The 17,105-nt window shown below is 41.9% G+C and overlaps 1 protein-coding gene across 2 annotated transcripts in view; it reads left to right on the top strand.

Moving 5' to 3' along the window:
* Positions 1-15,296: 15,296 nt before the first annotated feature.
* Positions 15,297-17,105, top strand: part of CCDC125 (coiled-coil domain containing 125) — a 52,335-nt gene continuing 50,526 nt past the window's right edge. For both annotated transcript variants that reach the window (XM_077117414.1, XM_077117413.1), the window contains exon 1: positions 15,297-15,374. The gene's annotated coding sequence lies outside the window, so the exon portion shown is untranslated. The remainder of the gene's footprint in view (positions 15,375-17,105) is intronic.

Below are 17,105 nucleotides of genomic sequence, written 5' to 3'. Positions count from 1 at the left end.
GTCTCTCTCCTCATTCTCAAAAGGGAAGTCTCTCCAAAATATCTCTTTTACAGAATTCCAGTAAACTAATCAAGAACCATGTAGAATGGGTGGAGACACATCTCCATCTAATCAAGCTTAATGCTCACAATTGAATCACATCTCCATGAAGGTAACCTAATCAGGTTTTCAACCTATAGTACTGAATAGGGATTAGAAGAAACCCTTGCTCCCACAAGATTGATTGGGACTAAAACATGGCTTTTGTAGGGTACATAAATCCTTTCAAACCAACACATTCTACCCTCTGAACCCTAAAAAGACATTTTCTCCCATTTACAAAATATATTCATTCTATAACAATATTGGAGAACCTTAAACCATTCCACTAACATTATAAATACAGTACAAGGCTAAAACCAATACAAAGTCAGTTAAAGGCATGGTCTGTCCTAAGGCAAAATTCTCCTCTGGCTCTGGACCTGTAAAACTCAAACAAGTTATTTGCTGTCAACACACAAAGGACAAACACTCATAGGATATATATATATATACCCATTTTTAGTTGGGAAGAATTGGAAGGAATACAGGGGTCATCAGACCCGAACAGTTATGAAAACCTACAAGGCAAACTCTATTAGATTTCAGTCTGAGAGTAGTTTATCTTCGGGGCTTTAGAAAGCAGCAGTCCCACCATTTCCAAGGGCCTATGCAGTGGCCAACCTCTTGCTGAATGTAACCTTGGGGGACAGTGAGGAGATCACCTTTTTCTTGGCTCCACCCTCTCTAAGCATTGGGGCTGCACATGGGCTCTCTGCCACTTCTGGGGCACACACTTGTAAGAATCAAATGAAGTTTAGCTTTCACAAAGGTGATGCAGGCAGGGAAAGGGGAGGGCCTCTGTATTAGTTCAGGTTCTCTAGAAAAACAGAATCAACAGGTAATAGTCATAAACATGAAATTTATAAAAGTATCTCACATAACTGTGGGAATATAGAGCCCAAAATCTGTAGGGCAGGCTGTGAAGCTGACAATTCCAATGGAGGGTCTGGATGAACTCCACAGGAGAGGCTCACTGGCCAAAGCAGGAAGAGAGCCTGTCTCTTCTGAATCCTCCTTAAAAGGCTTCCAGTGATTAGATAAAGCATCACTCATTGCAGAAGACACTCCCCTTGGCTGATTACAAATGGAATCAGCTGTGGATGTAGCCGACATGATCATGATTTAATTCTATGAAATGTCCTCATAGCAACAGACAGGCCAGCACTTGCCCAACCAACAAACAGGTACTACCACTTGGCCAAGTTGACATATGAACCTGACCATGACAGCCTCTAATGCAAGTTTAGAACTGGTGCCAAATCCTTTAAAAGGCCAGAGTCATTTAAAATGTAAAACATAATCAAAGGGGGAAACTTTGGCGGAAAGTTTAAATTAGTTAAATTTCCTAGATAGGCTGTAACCTCTGGAGTATTCAATTAGCAGAGAAACAAGGGAGGGTTTGTGCGTCAGGCACAGGTGTAACCATCTTGACATTCTATTGTTTGGTGTACTAGTCACCATTTTGTGTTTGGCTAGGCACCTGTTCTTGCAAGATAGTGAATACATTCTTTTCTCCTCTACAATCAATAAGCGTTTGTTCTACTTGAGGTATGGCATTCTTTCTAACAATGCACAACCCCTCTGTGTGGTGGCAGCCAAGCTCCCCCAAATCCCCAAGTAATGTGCTCCATCCCACTCCCCATTGCAAAGAGGTGGAAGGCCCACACTCTGCCTTTGGGGCAAATGCAGCCTTTCCAAGTACTTGGGTGTGTCGCCTCTCCTGACCCCAAGCTTCTTGACTTCAGACACCAGACTCCAATGTTCTGAAGAAAGTTTACCTTCACTTTGTCCCTTTCTCAGTAACTGCCCCAGGCTAGGCTGGCAGCATTTCTGTTTATACAGGTCCCCCAGCACTCTTGTTGGCTTTCTATGTAGTAAGCAAGGATTGTGCCTATCAGACAAAAGGAGTTTCCACAAACCTTCCTGGATAAGTCCATCTCCAATCCTGGCTTTCTCTGAAATGACTGACTAGTTACACATTTGGCCAAATCCTCATGTGGGACACCATTCTCTGGAGTCTCCCTTCCTGGAAGCCCAGAATTTTCCAGAACATACTTTCTAGTTTCTTTATACTCATTCAGTTCTTAGCTTATCTCTTTCCTGTTGCATTTTGCTATAAGTTGCAAGGAGAAACCAGGCTGCACTTTTCACATTTAATCTGGAAATCTCTTCTGCTAAATATCCAAGTTCATAGCTTTTAAAATCTGCCTTCCAGCCAAAGCCACTAGTCAACCTTGCCAGATTATCTGACACTTTTAAACAAGGATCACCTTCCTTCCAGTTTACAGTAACACGCATTTCATTTCTGTCTAGAGTTTTGTCAAAGGTATCTTTAGAGTCCACATTTCAACCAACAGTCTCTTCAAAGCATTCTAGGCCTGCTCAATCAAGCTTCTCACAACTCTACCAAAATCTTCCCCTTAAATTCAGAAATGAATAGCACAATACTACCTGATTATAACACAATAATATAAGTACACTGAGTGAAGCTGAGTGTGTGTATGATAGAGGGAGAATGGTTGGGAGCACATATGAAACCAGAAGGAAACATAGAGGATAAAGGCAGACATGGTATAATTTAGGAAATCCTAAAGTGTACAATGACGGTGTACAAATTAAAATGTATTTTTTAATTTTTTAAAATTAAAAAAATGTTTTTGCATTAGGGAAAACGAATGTCAGTATTGCAGGGTGTTGAAAATAGACAATATATGAGAAAAAGTACAATCTATGTAAGCTAGGGTCTAGTGTCATTAGTAAATTTTAATATGCTTCCAATGAATGTAACAAAGGCATTATACCAAAACTAAATGTCAACAGGTAGAAGGATTGGGAAAGGTGTATGGATTCTGTGTTGAAGAACAGGAAATGTTTTCAGATGGAGTATGGTGGCAAAGGCATGTCTATACAATTAGGCTGGATTGTATGATGTGTGAATAAAACTGTTTAAAAATGAACAGAGAGAACCAAGTGCTAAAGAGAATGTGGAGAGAGAGATGAGAGAGATGTACCTATTCACTGCCAATAGGGAAATGAGAGGTCTAGCCTCTTGGAGGGCAGTGTGGTGACTCCACAGTATGTTAGGGGTGGGGTTGCCATATGATCCTATAATCCCATTGCTCAGTGTATACCTGGAGGAACTAAGTGTGGGATCACAAATGGATATTTGCCCACTGGTGTTTCTGGCAGTCCAAGGTTTCTTGACTCTAGACTTTAGCTTTCATAGTTCTGTCTCTGAAGTTATTTTTCCTCCACATTGACCCTTCCTGAGCCCCCAGTCTAGACTGGCAGTGGATCCATTTATATAGACCCTCTAGCACTCTTGTTGGCTTTCTATTTAGTAAGCAAGGATTGTGCCCATCAGACAAAGGAATTTCCACAAATCCTTCCTGGATAACTCCATCTCCAATCCTGGCTTTCTCTGAAATGGCTGACTGGTTACACATTTGGTCAAATCCTCTCATAGGACACCATTCTCTGAAGTCTCTCTTCCTGAAAGTCCAGAATTTTCCAGAATATCAATTTCTGAAGAGTTCAGTCCCCAGCTTATCTCTTTCCTGCTACATTTCACTATAAGCTGTGAGGAGAAACCAGTCTGCACTTTCCACATTTAATTTGGAAATCTCTTCTGCTAAATATCCAACTTCACAGCTTTTAAAATCTGCCTTCTGGTCAAAGCACTAGTCAATATTGCCAGATTGCCTTCCTTCCAGTTTAAAATAACATATGCCTCACCTCTGTCTAAGGCCTTTATCAGAAGGATCTTTTGATTTCTACCAACAGTCTCTTCAAAGCATTCTAGCCTTCTTTATCAAGCTCATTGCAACTCCTCCAAATTCTTCCCTTTATCCATTTAAAAAGCCATTCCAACATATTTGGTATTTGCAAACTGCAGCAGCACCTCACTCTTGGTACAAAAATCTGTTCTAGTTTGCTAGCTGCCAGAATGTGATATACCAGAAGTGGGACAGCTTTTAAAAAAGGGAATTTAATAAATTACAAGTTTACAGATCTAAGGCCATGAAAATGTCCCAATTAAAGTAAGTCTATAGAGGGCGGGCCACGGTGGCTCAGCAGGCAAGAATGCTTGCCTGCCAGGCCAGAGGACCCGGGTTTGGTTCCCGGTGCCTGCCCATGTAAAGTAAGTCTATAGAAATGTCCAAATTAAGGCAACAACAAGAGGTGCCTTTCACTCAAGAAATGCTGATGAAATTCAGGATTTTTCTCTCAACTGGAAAGGCACATGGTGAACATGGAGACATCTGCTAGCTTTCTCTCCAGGCTTCTTGTTTCATGATGCTCCCCTGGGGACGTATCCCTTCTTCATGTCCAAAAGTTTCTGGTTGCATGAGCTCTATGGTTCTCATGGCTGTCATGCTCTTGTGTTTCTGTCATAATTTTCAAGCTTTTTCCAAAATGCTCCCTCTTTTTTTTAAAACTTTTTTATTGTATAATATAACATATATACAAAGCAAAGCAAAGAAAAAAGCAATAGCTTTCAAAGCATTCTTCAACAGGTGTTATAGGACAGATTAGAGTTTGTTATGGGCTACCATACCATCATCTCAGATTTTTCCTTCTAGCTGCTCCAGAACATTAGAGGCTAGAAGGAATAAATATTTTATCATCACAATCAACTTTTTTTCTTTTTCGTGAAAAAAAGAAAAACATATACACAAAAAAGCAATAAATTTCAAAGCAAATTGCAACAATTAGTTGTACAACAGATTCCAGAGTTTGGTATGGGTTACAATTCCATAATTTTAGTTTTTCAATTCTAGCTTCTCTAAGATACTGGAGACTAAAAGAAATATCAATTTAGTATTCGGCAATCATACTCAATTGTTAAACGCTACCTTCTCTGTATAAATCCACCATCACTTTGATCCTGCTCTCCCACTCTTTAGGGGTATTTGGGCTATGCCCATTCTAACTTTTTCATGTTGGAAGGGGCTGTCAATAATAAGGGGTAGGGAGATGGAACTAGCTGATGTTCTGGAGAGGCTGGCTCCTCTAGGTTTCAGGATTTATCTGATCCAAGGACCCATCTGGAGGTTACAGGTTTCTGAAAAGTTACCCTAGTGCATGGAACCTTTGTAGAATCTTATATATTGCCCTGGGTGTTCTTTAGGATTGGCTGGAATGGTTTTGGTTGGGGTTTGGCAAGTTTTCATAGGTAGCAATGTCTAACTGAAGCATGAGTAAGAGTGACCTCCAGAGTAGCCTCTTGACTCTGTTTGAATTCCCTCAGCCACTGATACCTTATTTGTTACACTTCTTTTCTGCCTTTTGGTCAGGATGGCATTACTGATCCCATGGTGCCAGGGCCAGATTCATTTGAAGGGGTTATCTCCTGCTGCCAGGAAGACTTTCACCCCTGAGCATCATGTCCCATGTAGGGGGGAAGGCAATGATTCCACGCACAGAATTGGGCTTAGACAGAGTGAGGCCACATCTGCAAAATGCTCCCCTTTATAAAGGATTCCAGCAAACTATTCAAGACCCACTTGGGATGGGTGGAACCACATCTCCTTCTAATCCAAAGGTTACTACCCACAATTAGGTGAGTCACATCACTGTGGAGACAATGTAATCAAATTTCCAACCTATAGTGCTGAATAAGGTTTAAAAGAAATGGTTGCACCCACAAGATGGATCAGGATTAAAACATGGCTTTTCTAGGGTACATAACCCCTACAGACCAGCATAAGATGTAAAGGACCTTTATTTAGAAAACTACAAGACATTGCTAAAAGGAATGAAAGAAAACCTAAATAAATGGAAGGGCATTCTGTGTTTATGGATTAGAAGAGTAAATGTCATTAAGATGTCAATTCTATCCATGGATTTACAGAGTCAATGCAATCCCAATAAAAATTTCAAGGCATTCTTTGAAGAAAAGGAATTGCCAATTGCCAAATTTGTTTGGAATGGTAAGGGCCCCAAGGAGGTAAAAAACATCTTGAAAAAGAAGAATGAAGTGGGAGGACTCACATTTCCTGACTATAAGGTATATCACAAGCCAGTTATCACACACATATGCTTTGAGACCAATGGAAGAAAGGTTTATTTAATCTGGAACCAAAATTTTCTGTAGTGCATAATCTAATCAACCTATCTGTATAGCTCATTTGAACAATTGAAACACAGGAAGCACAGAATAAGAAAGAGGTCCTTTAATCCTGTATAGATTATTGTAATGCCTAGAAACATCCTAAAAGCAGATAATCAAAAGGTACTGGGAAAGTCCCCTGAGGGAGGGGAGAAAGACTATGAAACTATTAAACCTTACCATCAGGGAATCCACTGATACTGGGTCAAACCTTAGGGATACCCAAATCAATAGGCCATGCCCTTGATCATGAGGTTTACTTTTGTGAAACTTACATAGATAGCGTAGATGCTTAGACTATCTATAGGCATGCATAAGAGTTACTTCTGGAGGACCTCTGTTGTTGCTCAGATATGGCCTTAGTCTCTTTAAGCCCAACTCTGCAAGTGAAATCATTGCCCTCCCCCTAAATTGAACTTGACATCCAGGGGTGAAAGTCTCCCTGGCGACATGGAAGAGGACGCCCAGGGATGAATCCAGACCTGGCACTGTGGGATCAACAATTCCATCCTAACCAAAAAGGGGAAAAGAAGTGTAATTAATAAAGTATTACCGGCAGAGAGAGTTTAAATAGAGTCGAGAGGCTAATCTGGAGGTTACTCTTATGCAAGCTTTAGGTAGACCTAGCTATCTGTCATAACCTGCCAACCCCCAATCAGGGCCATTCCAGCAATCCTAAAGAACATCTAGGGCAATTTATAAGATTCTACAAGGGTTCCAGGCACTAGTGTAACTTGCCAGAAACCTACAAACTCCAGATGGGTCCCTGGTCCAGATAAGTCCTGAAACCTAGCCCAGCCTCTCCAGAACATCAGTTAGTTCCATCTCCCTACCCCATACTGGTAACAGAACTTTCCAATATAAAACATTTAGACTTGTTATAGCCCAAACAACCCCAATGAGAGGTACAGAAAGATCAAAGGTGATTGCGGAATTATACACAGGAGATAGGACTTAACAAATGAATATGAATTCTGAATCATTAAATTGATATCTCTTTTAGTCCCCAGTATTTTAGAGCAGATAGAAGTAAAAACCTTAAATCGTGACTTCCGGAGAAAATGGCAGCTTAGTAAGATGCGCGCGTCTTAGTTCTTCCTCCAGAACAGCTACTAGAGAAGTAGAAACGATTCAGAACAGCTCCCGGAGCCACGACAGAGACCAAGAAGACAGCGTACCCCATTCTGGAATGGCTGACTAGCTGGGAGAACCCGCTCCGGTAAGATCGCCGAGGGGCGCGGGCTTCCCCGGGCCGCAGTGGCAGGCGGCCGGAGTCCCTCCCTCCCTCCTTCCCGGGCCGGCTGGGAGAATTGGAAAGGCGGTCCCCTCAAGCCGCGGCGGCTGGCGCCCCCCCCAACGCGCGGCCCCCTGGACCAATGGGAGAATTGGATCGGAGATCCCCAAGCCGCGGAGAACGGCAACCGGGGTCCCTTCCAAACACGTGGCTTCCCGGTCCGGCTGGGAATGGTTAATAGACACTTCCCCAAGCCGCGGCGGCTGGCACGCCCCCGCCACGCTTGGCGCCCCGGGCCGGATGGAAAATTTGGACAGGCGTTCCCCCAAGCCGCGGAGGTCGGCGACCCTCCCCACGCACGGATCCCCGGGCTGGCTGGGAGATTCGGATTGGCACTCCCCCAAGCCGCTTTGGCTGGTGACCCCCCCCACAGCGAGAGTTTTTCAAAGTTAAAGGAGCCACAGCATCTTTTACTGGTGGGACCCGCAGCCAGATGAGCGCCACGAGTGCCACCTACTGGGCAGGATAAGAAAAACAGAGCCCAGGTTTTAACAGAAAAATCTTTCAACCTGCAGGGTCTTACACCCAGGGAAATCTGATTAAATGCCCAGACGCCAGCAGAAGATAACAGATCATGCTCAGAAGATTGAAAATATGGCCCAGTCAAAGGAACAAACCGATAGTTCAAATGAGATACAGGAGCTGAGACAACTAATGCTGAATATACGAACAGAAATGGAAACCTCTTCAAAAACCAAATCGATAAATTGAGGGAGGACATGAAGAAGACATGGGCTGAACAAAAAGAAGAAATGGAAAACTGAAAAAACAAATCACAGAACTTATGGGAGTGAAGGACAAAGTAGAAAAGCTGGAAAAAACAATGGATACCTACAATGGTAGATTTAAAGAGGCAGAAGCTAGAATTAGTGAATTGGAGGATGGAACATCTGAATTCCAAAAAGAAACAGAAACTATAGGGAAAAGAACGGAAAAATTTGAACAGGGGATCAGGGAACTGAATGACAATATGAAGCGCACAAACATACGTGTTGCGGGTGTCCCAGAAGGAGAAGAGAAGGGAAAAGGAGGAGAAAAACTAATAGAAGAAATTATCACTGAAAATTTCCCAACTCTTATGAAAGACCTAAAATTACAGATTCAAGAAGTGCAGCGCACCCCAAAGAGAATAGACCCAAATAGGCATTCTCCAAGACACTTACTAGTTAGAATGTCAGAGGTCAAAGAGAAAGAGAGGATCTTGAAAGCAGCAAGAGAAAAACAATCCATCACATACAACGGAAACCCAATAAGACTATGTGTAGATTTCTCAGCAGAAACCATGGAAGCTAGAAGACAGTGGGATGATATATTTAAATTACTAAAAGAGAAAAACTGCCAACCAAGACTCCTATATCCAGCAAAATTGTCCTTCAAAAATGAGGGAGAAATTAAAACATTCTCAGACAAAAAGTCACTGAGAGAATTTGTGACCAAGAGACCAGCTCTGTAAGAAATACTAAAGGGAGCACTAGAGTCAGATACAAAAAGACAGAAGAGAGAGGTATGGAGAAGAGTGTAGAAAGAAGGAAAGTCAGATATGATATATATAATACAAAAGGCAAAATGGTAGAGGAAAATATTATCCAAACAGTAATAACACTAAATGTTAATGGACTGAATTCCCCAATCAAAAGACATAGACTGGCAGAATGGATTAAAAAACAGGATCCTTCTATATGCTGTCTACAGGAAACACATCTTAGACCCAAAGATAAACATAGGTTGAAAGTGAAAGGTTGGGAAAAGATATTTCATGCAAATAACAACCAGGAAAGAGCAGGAGTGGCTATACTAATATCCAACAAATTAGACTTCAAATGTAAAACAGTTAAAAGAGACAAAGAAGGACACTATCTACTAATAAAAGGAACAATTAAATAAGAAGACATAACAATCATAAATATTTATGCACCGAACCAGAATGCCCCAAAATACGTGAGGAATACACTGCAAACACTGAAAAGGGAAATAGACACATATACCATAATAGTTGGAGACTTCAATTCACCACTCTCATCAATGGACAGAACATCTAGACAGAGGATCAATAAAGAAATAGAGAATCTGAATATTACTATAAATGAGCTAGACTTAACAGATATTTATAGGACATTACATCCCACAACAGCAGGATACACCTTTTTCTCAAGTGCTCATGGATCATTCTCAAAGATAGACCATATGTTGGGTCACAAAGCAAGTCTTAACAAATTTAAAAAGATTGAAATCATACACAACACTTTCTCGGATCATAAAGGAATGAAGTTGGAAATCAATAATAGGCGGAGTGCCAGAAAATTCACAAATACGTGGAGGCTCAACAACACACTCTTAAACAACGAGTGGGTCAAAGAAGAAATTGCAAGAGAAATTACTAAATATCTTGAGGCGAATGAAAACGAAAACACAACATATCAAAACTTATGGGACGCAGCAAAGGCAGTGCTAAGAGGGAAATTTATTGCCCTAAATGCCTATATCAGAAAAGAAGAAAAGGCAAAAATGCAGGAATTAACTGTCCACTTGGAAGAACTGGAGAAAGAACAGCAAACTAATCCCAAAGCAAGCAAAAGGAAAGAAATAACAAAGATTAGAGCAGAAATAAATGAAATTGAAAACATGAAAACAATAGAGAAAATCAATAAGACCAGAAGTTGGTTCTATGAGAAAATCAATAAGATTGATGGGCCCTTAGCAAGATTGACAAAAAGAAGAAGAGAGAGGATGCAAATAAATAAGATCAGAAATGGAAGAAGAGACATAATCACTGACCTCACAGAAATAAAGGAGGTAACAACAGGATACTATGAACAACTTTACGCTAATAAATACAACAATCTAGATGAAATGGATGGGTTCCTGGAAAGACATGAACAACCAACTTTGACTCAAGAAGAAATAGATGACCTCAACAAACCAATCACAAGTAAAGAAATTGAATCAGTCATTCAAAAGCTTCCTAAAAAGAAAAGTCCAGGACCAGACGGCTTCACATCTGAATTCTATCAAACATTCCAGAAAGAATTAGTACCAACTCTCCTCAAACTCTTCAAAAAAATCGAAGCAGAGGGAAAGCTACCTAATTCATTCTATGAAGCCAACATTACCCTCATACCAAAACCAGGCAAAGATATTACAAAAAAAGAAAACTACAGGCCAATCTCTCTAAGGAACATAGATGCAAAAAATCCTCAATAAAATTCTAGCAAATCGTATCCAACAACACATTAAAAGAATTATACATCATGACCAAGTAGGATTCATCCCAGGTATGCAAGGATGGTTCAACATAAGAAAATCAATTAATGTAATACACCATATCAACAAATCAAAGCAGAAAAATCACATGATCATCTCAATTGATGCAGAGAAGGCATTTGACAAGATTCAACATCCTTTCCTGTTGAAAACACTTCAAAAGATAGGAATACAAGGGAACTTCCTTAAAATGATAGAGGGAATATATGAAAAACCCACAGCTAATATCATCCTCAATGGAGAAAAATTGAAAACTTTCCCCCTAAGATCAGGAACAAGACAAGGATTTCCATTATCACCACTATTATTCAACATCGTGTTGGAGGTTCTAGCCAGAGCAATTAGACAAGAAAAAGAAATACAAGGCATCAAAATTGGAAAGGAAGAAATAAAACTATCACTGTTTGCAGACAATACGATACTATACGTCGAAAACCCGGAAAAATCCACAACAAAACTACTAGAGCTAATAAACGAGTACAGCAAAGTAGCAGGTTACAAGATCAACATTCAAAAATCTGTAGCATTTCTATACACTAGTAATGAACAAGCTGAGGGGAAATCAAGAAACGAATCCCATTTACAATTGCAACTAAAGAATAAAATACCTAGGAATAAATTTAACTAAAGAGACAAAAAACCTATATAAAGAAAACTACAAAAAACTGCTAAAAGAAATCACAGAAGACCTAAATAGATGGAAGGGCATACCGTGTTCATGGATTGGAAGACTAAATAGAGTTAAGATGCCAATCCTACCTAAATTGATTTACAGATTCAATGCAATACCAATCAAAATCCCAACAACTTATTTTTCAGAAATAGAAAAACCAATAAGCAAATTTATCTGGAAGGGCAGGGTGCCTGAAATTGCTAAAAACATCTTGAAGAAACAAAACGAAACTGGAGGTCTCACGCTCTCTGACTTTAAGGCATATTATAAAGCCACAGTGGTCAAAACAGCATGGTATTGGCATAAAGATAGATAATATCGACCAATGGAATCGAATAGAGTGCTCAGATATAGACCCTCTCATCTATGGTCATTTGATCTTTGGTAAGGCAGTCAAGCCAACTCACCTGGGACAGAACAGTCTCTTCAATAAATGGTGTCTAGAGAACTGGATATCCATATGCAAAAGAATGAAAGAAGACCCATATCTCACACTCTATACAAAAGTTAACTCAAAATGGATCAAAGATCTAAGCATTAGGTCTAAGATCATAAAACAGTTAGAGGAAAATGTAGGGAGATATCTTATGAAACTTACAATTGGAGGCGGTTTTATGGACCTTAAACCTAAAGCAAGAGCACTGAAGAAGGAAATAAATAAATGGGAGCTCCTCAAAATTAAACACTTTTGTGCATCAAAGAACTTCATCAAGAAAGTAGAAAGACAGTTACACAATGGGAGACAATATTTGGAAATGACATATCAGATAAAGGTCTAGTATCCAGAATTTATAAAGAGATTGTCCAACTCAACAACAAAAAGACAGCCAACCCAATTACAAAATGGGAAAAAGACTTGAACAGATACCTCTCAGAAGAGGAAATACAAATGGCCAAAAGGCACATGAAGAGATGCTCAATGTCCCTGGCCATTAGAGAAATGCAAATCAAAACCACAATGAGATATCATCTCACACCCACCAGAATGGCCATTATCAACAAAACAGAAAATGACAAGTGCTGGAGAGGATGCAGAGAAAGAGGCACTTATCCACTGTTGGTGGGAATGTCAAATGGTGCAACCACTGTGGAAGGCAGTTTGGCGGTTCCTCAAAAAGCTGAATATAGAATTGCCATATGACCCAGAAATATCATTGCTGGGTATCTACTCAAAGGACTTAAGGGCAAAGACACAAACGGACATTTGCACACCAATGTTTATAGCAGCGCTATTTACAATTGCAAAGAGATGGAAACAGCCAAAATGTCCATCAACAGACGAGTGGCTAAACAAACTGTGGTATATACATACGATGGAATATTATGCAGCTTTAAGACAGAATAAACTTATGAAGCATGTAATAACATGGATGGACCTAGAGAACATTATGCTGAGTGAGTCTAGCCAAAAACTAAAGGACAAATACTGTATGGTCCCACTGATGTGAACTGACATTCGAGAATAAACTTGGAATATGTCATTGGTAACAGAGTCCAGCAGGAGTTAGAAACAGGGTAAGATAATGGGTGATTGGAGCTGAAGGGATACAGACTGTGCAACAGGACTAGATACAAAAACTCAAAAATGGACAGCACAATAATACCTAACTGTAAAGTAATCATGTGAAAACACTGAATGAAGCTGCATCTGAGCTATAGGTGTTTTTTTTTGTCTGTCTGTTTGTTTGCTTGTCTTTTTTTTTTGTACTGTTATTATTATTATTTTTTTCTCTATATTAACATTATCTTTTTCTGTTGTTTTGCTAGTTCTTCTTCTAAATCGATACAAATGTACTAAGAAATGATGATCATGCATCTATGTGATGATATTAAGAATTGCTGATTGCATATGTAGAATGGAATGATTTCTAAATGTTGGGTTAATTTCTTTTTTTTTCTTTAATTAATAAAAAAAACAAAACAAACAAACAAAAAAGTTAAACACAGAATTGAGACAGGCTAGAACACGGACCTGAAAGAAGATAAGGTAAAGAAGCCCTTGAGCATGGACGGTTAATCAAACTCAGGATGGCCTGCATAGACAACCTTCCCTGTGGGCTACTTACCTGTGTAGACCTGCCTAAATCCAGTGCCTACCATTAGGGACCATGCTGGAGAGAAGGGAGGGTAGGAAGAAGAGCCCTGAACTAAGAAGAGGGGTGATAAGTAAAGCTAAGCAATAAAAGCAGATTGCCCCACAATGTGGGGCCTTGCCCCCTCACCTCTTTGTGAGAATGACTGCATGCTCTTTCTTTGCATGCATACTTAATGAACTTTCTGCCAACTTACTCTGTGCTATACCCTTGAATTCTTTCTCCCCGCATGGCCAACAACCTAAGAACCCAAATCAGGCAACAGAATTACCATATGACCCATCAATTCCACACCTTTGTTTCATTTCCATGAGAAATGAAAACATGTCCACACATAAAAACGTTCATGAATATTCATAAGAGCATTATTTTTAACCAAAAGACAAAGACAATTCAAATGTCCATTTGCTGGGGAAATGCTGCGTACAACTAGTGCCCATCTCCAGCCCTTGCCTATCCCCTTTCCTTCTTTTCTATTGCATGCAAATGTTTCAATATGTTTTCATTCCACAGCCCAGGGCAGATATTGATCTAATGGAGTGTCTTAACCGTACCTTAAACTCAAAACCAGGAACAAGCAGTTTCAGTTGCTTATCAGGAGAGAACTTTCAGTTGCAGGGGTTCTTCCCCTTTAAATACCCAGCTCTTGGGTATCAACAGACTTGTCTTTCTTTTCCAACTCGATGTGTGCTGTGTGCACCTGCAATTCACAACCGTGACCCAGGCAGTTTGGCTTTCCTGGGAGCCCTGTCACCCTAGGATCTCTTCTCCTGCTCTTTTGAATCTTACATGCTGTGTAATAAAAATATTTTTTACTGAAATTCTGTGCTGCCTAAGCCTGTGTTCCCAGGACACACCCTATAACTATCTGGTCCACCACGCATATTGCATTAATCTTATTTTACAATTGAGAAATTTTATAGTCTCAATTCTAAGCCTGGTTTCCATATACTTGGTATGTTTACTTTTGGGGAGTGAGGTGATTAAGAGAAATGAGTGCTGGATGCAGAGAAGAGGAAGAACAAAAAGGTTTGTATCGGGAGGAAAGAGAAGTTTATTAAGGTTTTTGCATTTTTAAGCCAAAGTCCAAGCAACGTTTTTTTAACCATTAGACGCCCTTCAGTTCTTCCATGTGTTGGGCATTAAGCAATAATGAAATCCTCTTAACAAAGCGCTTACGTTAATGGTCCCGCACATTTGGGTGGAGTCAGAGAGAGGAAGGGCCACCGCGGGAAGGAGCAGGGTGTCCCCGTGAGCACCCCGCCCGGGCTCCCAGGCCCACCTGCCCTCGCTCCCTCCCGCGGCCACCCTCTGCTGCAGCACCTCCTCCTTACCTGTCCCCTCACACCTGAGGACGGTACCTGCTTCCCAGGCCCACCTGCCCTCGCTCGTCCCGCGGCCGCCCTCTGCTGCAGCACCTCCTCCTTACCTGTCCCCTCACACCTGAGGACGGGACCTGCTTCCCAGGTTCGCCTCCCCTCGTCAATTCAAATCCACCCCGCCCACAGCCCTCTCGGAGGAGTCAATGTTTGAACACTTAATTTTCCATTCAACTGAAACGCACCCTACCTGGTGGTTTTCTAAATTTCGTACTATTTCTTCCATTTCGGTTACCTGTGGTGGGAAAATTACAGGCTTTGGATTCAAGTTCAGATGACACCCGGTTTCGCAACCTAGTTACGGCGTGAACGCCGAGTCCCGCCCACCGGCACGGAAGTCCCGCCCCACCCCAAGGCGGCCCCTCCGGCCTTTCCGGTCCCGAAAGGCTCCGCGCGGGGTCACGTGGCCGGCGGCTGTAGGCGCGGCGGCGGCGGCTTCGCGCGCGCGACGAGGAGGCTCCGCGCAGGGTGTCGGCGCAGGGTGAGCGCGCTCCCGGGGGCGCCGGCGAGGGCAGGGCGAGGGCGAAGGCGGCGGGGTGGCGGAGGTGGCGGGCCAGGGTCCGGTCCCGACTCTCTGCCCCCGCCGTGGATCCCGGCAGGGTGCCCCGGACCCAGACCTGGAAGGTCGGGACCGTGATGAGTGGATCCCGGGAAAGGGGGAGTTTGGAGACTCGTGGACACTGGGCAGGTAGTGGGTAAGGTGGCAAAACTGGCTGGCTTTCTTTAATGCCAGCCAATGTCCGTGTCTGGCACTGAGAAAAATAAAGACTAGAAAATGAAAACTCTTCTTCCTGTCTCCTTAATTATTTTTTCTATTAATTTTTTTATTCTTTGCATGGGCTGGCACCGGGAGTCCAACCGGGTCTCTGGCACGCAGGCTAGAACTGTGCCACTGAGTAGCACCATCCTATTTTTTCTGTTAATTTGAACCTTAGAAGTACAGCACACTAAATACAATGTGGTTCCAGGATTTGATCCTGGAACAGAGAAATGACATAAGTGGGAAAACTGGTGAGATCCTAAGAAAATCTGTGGTTTGGTTAATACGTGCAATTTTGATAAATGTACCCTAACGTTAACATTATGCAGGGACTCTGTAAATTCGTTGCATCTTTTCTGTAAATCTAAAGTTATTCTAAAATTCAAAAAAGTTAAAACAAAATCCTACAGAGCAGTGCGGGGAGGGCTCCAGTTAGTTGCTCTCTGCCAGACCTGACAGGAACTGGTGTCTGACCAACTTGTTTGCTGAGGCCGGGTTGCCTGTTTCTACAAGGCCGAGTTGCCTGGTAGGAACAGGTTAGCGGGTGTGGATACTTGTAGCGCAATTTCTTCAGGCAGGCATCTGTTTTCTCGTGCAACGCCATCCAGCGATATCTTTGGAACACCTGTTATACCCAGTCAACTAGGACACACACACTCCCTGCACTAGAGGATTTAGTCTGGTGTGTGTAGTAAAATAGCAAGTCAGGTAGGAAGTAAGGGCTGTTAAAAAAAGTGCAGTACAGAGCTAGGAGGTCTCAGAGGCAGAAATCACATCTGGCCCAGGGGAATGCGGACGACTTCCGGGTGGGAGTGGCTGTCATGAACGGAGGGAAGGGAGTTGGGGAGGAGAAAACATTCCTGCATTGAGAATTGCACTAGCAATGGAGACAAGCTCAGAGGTCGCAGAAGTTGCAGTTCCCCTTAAATGGGAGCACAGGGCACACTTGTGCAGCATTGACAGATGAAACTGGAAGTGAGAACTGAAACCTTGTAGAAAACTAGCTGATGCTTACTTTTTAAGATACTGGATCTGTGCTTGGAGATTATTGACTTGGCAACAGAGGCTTGAAATAGGCCAATTAGGGAACTCTTGGTTTAGCCCAGGAGAGGTCATGAGATCCTCACCTAGGGCAGTGAAGTTAATGTGCAAAGGACATGGTTTGGGAGATTTCTGTGGCTCTGCAGAATTTGGCAACTAGAGAGGTCTGAGAACCAAAGAGAAGGGAAAAAAATTCCAAAGTTTAGAGCCTGGGTGTTTTGGAGCGTGGTTGATGCATTTGCAGAAAATACAGAACTTAGAAGGAGACCTCGGTTTGGTAGCTGTGGAGGTGGGATAATGAATTTGATTTTGAACATGCTATGAATTGCTGGTATGATATCCAGGGGGACGTGTCTATTTAGGAGCATTCAGAGTGGAAGGCAAGCAAAGGAACAGAAGAGGAATTGGAGC

The sequence above is a fragment of the Tamandua tetradactyla genome, chromosome 9 (assembly GCF_023851605.1).
Source record: "Tamandua tetradactyla isolate mTamTet1 chromosome 9, mTamTet1.pri, whole genome shotgun sequence".
Lineage (NCBI taxonomy): Eukaryota > Metazoa > Chordata > Mammalia > Pilosa > Myrmecophagidae > Tamandua > Tamandua tetradactyla.
The sequence above is the reverse complement of the archived record's forward strand: the minus strand, read 5'-3'. Positions and strand labels throughout refer to the sequence as shown.